Genomic DNA, 6,577 nt, shown 5'->3' with positions numbered 1-6,577 from the left:
CCTGGACTCCTTGGCCGTAATTAAACCCTTGGCCAAACAAGAAAGGTGTGAGGCTATTCAGAGGCATCCTTTTGCCATGTCCTATTTTATTCGAGTCGTGGGATTGCCCCCAGGACCGCTGTGACTACAGACCGGACACACACACACACACCCAGGCAGGCGCTTGACTCTGGCTCTGCAGGGAATTCCTGACAAGTGTCTGTTTTGCTGGTGGTTGTTGCCTGTTGACCACAGAGATTTCCGAAGAAAGGATCGCGGGTACACTGACAGTGACATGGTTCCCAGATTAAACTCAAATATGAATTCCCTAAAACCACCAGGAAGGAAATCCAATGTTAAGTCACAGCTGCCTTCAACCTGCCAGACAAATCAGAGGCGACCAGGAAGATCATTTGGTCCACAGTTTCTCCAAGTGTGGCCCACAAATCCCTGTGTCTGGAATGCCCTGCGACCTCTGTTAACCATCTGGGGCCTGGATTTCCTTCCCCTAAACCTCCTCAGCCGGGGCTCGGGGGGCAGGCACCCTCCTGCCCTCCGGGATCCACAGGGACAGTGAGGACCCCTGAACCCACCACCCCTGTCCAGGGCACAGGCTTCCCGAGAGCGCCCAATCCAGCCCCGCAGCGAGGGAGGAAAACAAATCTAGTCGTGACGTTGGAGAGTAGATGGCTTGTGCCTAAATGACCCAGCCCAGGGAAGGACCTGCTCTCCCAGTGTCAGAGGCACAGGGGATCTGTCCGAATCGCTGCGATAAGGCTCCTATGGGGAGGGAGTCCACACCCGTGTTCAGAAGTGAGGAGTGACAGGGAGTAAATCCCCCCCATGGAGCTGGGCTCGGGGTGAGCGGACAATGACTTACCCTTTGGAGCTATGGATTGGTTTGATTAATTACAAGAAAATGACTCGGGGGGGAGGATTCACACACCCGCTCCCCCCCAAACTTGGCGTTAGGCCCAGTCAGTAAGGGTTTGGGATGAAGATGGGGAAACCGTTGCCTTGAGGCGGGAGGGAGAGGGGCAGGAGCCAGGCAAGATGGACAGAGTTGGGCTCCCACCCCCTGTAGGCGTGCCATTCAGTCCCTGCTCACCTGGGGGAGGTCTGTGGTCTGTGTAAGAGTTTGGGGGGAGTGGTGACCCACAGGACTATCCACCAGCTCCACCTGGGAGCAGGGTGGTAAGGGGCTCAGTGAGCTGACGGCAGTTGAGAATCAACAGAAGCAGGAAGAATTCGCTGCCCTCCCCGTGCCGCCTTTAGGCAGGGCATACATTTCCCCTTGAAGGTGCCTGCCCTGTACCAGGGAGAGAAGAGAAACTCTTATCATTGCAGATGGGGAGTCAACGCCAAGGTGAGTTCCCATAAACAGGCCTTACCAACACAGCCCTTATCTCCCATCAGTTCCCCGAGTATTTTCTAGTCACACCCTTGCCCCCCATTTGTCACCTTTTGAAGCTCTGGACCTCTTTCCTTTTTAAAAATGGTATGTGTATATATCTATATACACACACACACACACACACACACGCCCCTGAGTCTAACCATTTCTGTGAGTTTCACTCCTTTTCTGTGGTCCCCTGTGCATGTAAATATTAATAAAAATGGTGTGCCTTTTCTCTTGTTGATCTGTCTTGTTAGTGTAATTTGCAGGTCCCCAGTTATTAACATAAGAGTGTAGAGGAAAAGTTTTTCCCTTCCGACATGGACAGTGTTGGACAGTGAAGTCTGCAGTGAGGAGGGAGGATTGAGGATTCTGGGGTGGCCTCCCTCTCACAGGAGGTGGGGGGAGGGCACCGGGAGCAGCCCCACAGAGCTCCCCGGTGCTGCAGCCCCCCCCAGGACCTATGGCATGATGAGTGTTCGGGGGGCAGTGAGGTGAGCAGACCCGCGCCCTGGTATCGTGAGCATGCTGCTGCAGTCCATGCGGCATGGGTCCTATGGAAGCCAGGGCAGCCTGTGGAGGATCAACCCTGGCTGGCCCCCAGCGATCAAAGGGGTGGGGAGAGTAACGTGCGTTCCTGCTGTGGCCTCAAGGCCTACCGCCTAGGGAAGCCGGCGTGCTAGGGGTGCCTGCCCAGACAGCCTTCCTGTGGTCCAGGGCCCCCCGTGCCCATGGAGTGCCCCTCTCTGTGGGTGGGAGTAAGCCTTCCTGCACTGACCCAAGCGGTCGTTCTCACTCCAGAGCTTTGGTGACTTGCTCTGAGCCTCGATGGCCCAAACACCTTTGTTTTCCACATTTCCTGGCCAATTGAGGCCAGAGAAAGAAGAACTCACAGATGAACTGCCTCGGTCAAGGGCCAGGTAAAATATGCCAGTTAAACTGGAATTTTAGATAAACAGTGAATACTTTTTTAATATAAGTGTGTCCTAGGCACTGTCTATCTATCTATCTATCTATCTATCTATCTATCTATCTATCTATCATCTATCTCTTAGGCAATATTATATAAGTACTAGAGGCCCGATGCATGAAATTCATGCAAGAGTAGGCCTTCCTTCCCCAGGCTGCCAGCACCAGCTTCCCTCTGGCACCCAGGACCCGGGCTTCCCTCTGGCCACCGGCAGACACCCTGGACCCAGGGTTCCCTCGCAGCCCCGGCTTCGTCAGGAAGGATGTCTGGTCTAATTAGCATATTACGCTTTTATTATTCTAGACTGGCTGAAACATACCTATATTCTACAATAGAAGTATTGCCCATGCATACTTATACTAAAGGTTTTTTCATTGTTGATCTGAAGTTCAGTTTAACTGGGCGTCCTGTGTTTTTGTTTGCGAGATCTGGCAATCCTACCAGGAGAACGGTACTTCCGTGGCCTAATGGTGGCCATGGCCACGGTCCTATTCCTGTAGCCAAGGAAACAGTGGAGCCAAGGTTGTTCTAATCCAGCCCTCAGATGTCATTGGTTTTTGACTAGTACCGAGTTTTCATTTTCATCCTCAAATGATTGCCAGTGTTTAAAATATGGCCCCTCCTCTGCTCACATTCCATTGGCTGAATCCAGACTGTGGCCCCGCTGCAGGGAAGAAGCAGAGAAATTCAGATGGTGAGTATTAAATGGGACTACTCCAGGGACACGCGGTGACCCAGGGGGCCCCTCTCAGCTCCAGGATCCCACATCTGCCCTCCTGCAGGGTGGTCCTATGATGTGGTTTGTGGACACAGGCTCACACTTTCGGATGACGGACAGCCTCAAGCAGAACAGATGCTACGTCTGATCTTTAGGTATTTCCAAGGCTCATCTTTGTCTTTCTGAGAATGATAACAAACCTTTATTTTAACTCTATTACTTTGTGTATAGATTGACTCATTTATCTCCATAACAGCCCTGCCAGGTAGATACTATTTGTTTTTCCCGATTACACTTTTATCTTTTTTACAGGTACATATTTTATAGATTTGAAAAACAGACACTGTCTGTATTTGAGCTGACATATTTGGAAAATGAACTTGATCCCACTGCATGCTACGGGAACAGGGGAGGGGCTCTAGTACTGGGTGTGGGTGTGTCTCCGTGATTCCTTGTTCTCTGCGCGTTTACTCAGCAGAAGGCCCAGAGGGGCTGAGCTGCTTCCGCAGGGTCACACTGTCCTGGTGGGCGGGGCCTGGGCTTCCCTCCCTGAGAGCTGGTGACAGAGCCCAGCCGGTGGCGGCTTTGCCACCGCTGATGCCAGGGTCACCGGGCTTCGGGATGTCCAGAGGCCCCTCCTCTGGGTCCCAGAGGCTCTCTCACCTGCAGACAGCAGCCTGAGGGTGAGAAGAAACTAGGGTTAGGTTGGTCAGCTACAGTGACTGGGCCGGTTGGACTGAAAATGGGCTTGACCCGTGTTTTGTTCTTTTTCCCTGCCCCTGCCCTGCTCCAACTCCACATCACCACGCTTCCCTTTAAACTCTGTCTGAAAGTCGACCGACTGCTTCTTGGTTTCAGTTGTTAGGAAATTATTTTTATCTTTACTTTTGAACAGGTCACACCTTCACAGAGGTCAGCAGTCAAGAGAAAAGTCTCTCCGTGGGGAGGGGTGTGGGATGGGAATGGGGGGATGAGGACAAATATGTGACACCTTAATCAATAAAGAAATTAAAAAAAAAAAAAAAGAAAAGTCTCCCTCCTCCCAGCCACCTGAAGATAACCAGCGTTGTTAACGTGCTGGGCGTCCTCCCAGAGGCAGTTTATGCACACACAGCAGAACAGTTCTTTTTTACTTTTCTATACAAACTAGAGGCCCGGTGCACAGATTTGTGCACCGGTGGGGTCCCTCGGCATGGCCTGTGGGGATTGGGCTGAAACTGGCTCTCCAACATCCCCTGAAGGGTCCCGGGTTGCGAGAGGGTGGTTCTCAGGTGATGCATCCTGGAATCAGGCTCACTCCTCTCTGGTTCCGGGGTGCGTCACCCAAGAACCACAGCTGCCAAGTCGCCGCAGCTCGGCAGCTCCTGCATTGAGTGTCTGCCCCCTGGTGGTCAGTGCACATCATACCTACCGGTCAGATGGTCAAATGGTTGCTTAGGCTTTTATATATATAGGTGATTGTCTACTATATGCACAGTTGCTTTATCATGCTTTTTCTCTCACTCTAATATGTCTTGGAGGTGGTTTGATTTGATTGTAGAAATGATTTCTTCATTTAAAAAGTTGCATAGTATTTCACTGTGTGCTGCTCATAATTCATTCAGCTGGCCCCTCCGGTAGGTGTTGGCGGTTTCAAACCATCCACTATTACAAGCAACGTGGCAGTGAGTAACCTTGGACAAATGTGGTTTGAGGTGGGAGCCAGTGTAAGCTGGGTAAATTATTACAGGAGGAATCCTGGGCCAAAGAGCACATGCATTTGTCATTTTACCAGGTGCTGCCAGCTGCCCCCTGCAGGCACTGTTCCAGTTCACGCTCCCACTGGAAAGGTGTGAGAATATCCATTTCCCTGCATTGTCAGGAAGTGTTCTCAGTTGTTCTGACCTCCACAACCTGAACACGTCAGCACGCTTTAATTTGACTTCTCTGATGACGAATGAGGGCGAGCATCTCTCGTGTGTTTCAGAGCCATCTGCATCAGTGAGCATTTCCTTCTTGGAGTTCCGGGAGAACACTTGGCTTTGAACAGGTCCCTGACCCAAGCTCCAAGCTGGCGGAACCATGGCAGCCAACCGCCAAGACATATAGGTGAGTGTCTTAGGGAACAAGTTGTTGGTAGTGCGCCCAGTGCAAGTGCTTGGATGCACCGAATCCAACCCTAACCAGGCTGATGGCGCCACCTGTCCTTCTGAGGGGGATAAACGGATGCAGTGCGGTCTGATAAGGGGGGACACTTGGGTCCTGGCTGAACACTGAGGGAGCTCTAGTATGAGCTGTGGGCGTGTCCCATCAAAGCTGAGGATTGTCTTATTGACCTACTGAATTTTATTTGGACCCACCAAACATCACAGGAAGTAGGCATCCCTTTTTACTTTTCAATTATTAAAAACACACACCTATAGAGACAGGTAAAGTGAACCCCACTACCCACATCAGCAAGATTAAGCCATTATGAAGATTATGCCACACCTGATTCATGTTTCTTATTTCTGCTTTCTTCCTTTTGATTCAGATGTTAAGGCAAATAATGTTACCTCACCCTTATATACTACAGTAAACAGCTCTAAAACATGGATGTATTCATACATAACTGGAATTTTATTATCACATCTGACAAAATTAACGGTAATTCCTTGGTATCATCAAATACCAAGTCCTTGTAACAATTCCCAATTATCCCAAGTCCTCTCTCTCCCTTTACTGTTGGTTTGTTATATTCAGGGTCCGGACACCGCATTTGGGTCTTATGTTTCTTAAGTATCCTCCATTCACAGCAGACCCTCCCATATTGCCGTCCATTCTGAATTTGTACATTTGCCTTCTTGTGGAATCATTTAATGTGTGTCCATATTCTGTATATTTCCTGTAGAGTGGAAGCTACTTCTAGAAGCTTATTAGATATGGATTCGGATATTTGGGTGAGAGTTCATAGGACATACTGGGCACCTCATATTGCATCAGTTCGGAAGGCACATAGTAGGTGTTTTGTCCCACTAAGCAAGATCACCGGGGTCACGTGATGCCATCCAGCCCCTTCCATTGCAATTTCCCCTTTAGTTTTTCCTCTTTCACCTTTGGTTTCATCTACCGACTGTGTTACCTGAATCAGTTATTTCCGTAAGAATTAAAAATGGACATTGTCTAGTTTTATCATTCCTTTCACATTTATTAGCTACATTTTTTTCTAATATAAAGAAAAGCAGGGCTATTTGGTCACCCTGGAATAGTTCATATAATTTTTTAAATGGCCAATGATTTCCTCAGGTTTCTTTTCTTCTTAATTAGCCTGTCCTTTTCCAGTTAAGAAAAAAAAAAATTAAGAAGAGGACCATATCATGTTCAGATCATGGAACTAGCCTGGGAGATAGCTTTATTCTTAGCTTTCCTCATCATCATTGAAAGTTCAGCACACAGGTGTGCATAAGTTCATAGTTTCTAATTGGTTCCTTGTAACTGCTGGTCTTATCCTTTCTCCCTACCTTTTGTCCTCTCCTCAGGGCCTGTCTCCTTGAAC

The sequence above is a fragment of the Eptesicus fuscus genome, chromosome 15 (assembly GCF_027574615.1).
Source record: "Eptesicus fuscus isolate TK198812 chromosome 15, DD_ASM_mEF_20220401, whole genome shotgun sequence".
Taxonomy (NCBI): Eukaryota; Metazoa; Chordata; class Mammalia; order Chiroptera; family Vespertilionidae; genus Eptesicus; species Eptesicus fuscus.
This window is presented reverse-complemented; position numbering follows the sequence as displayed.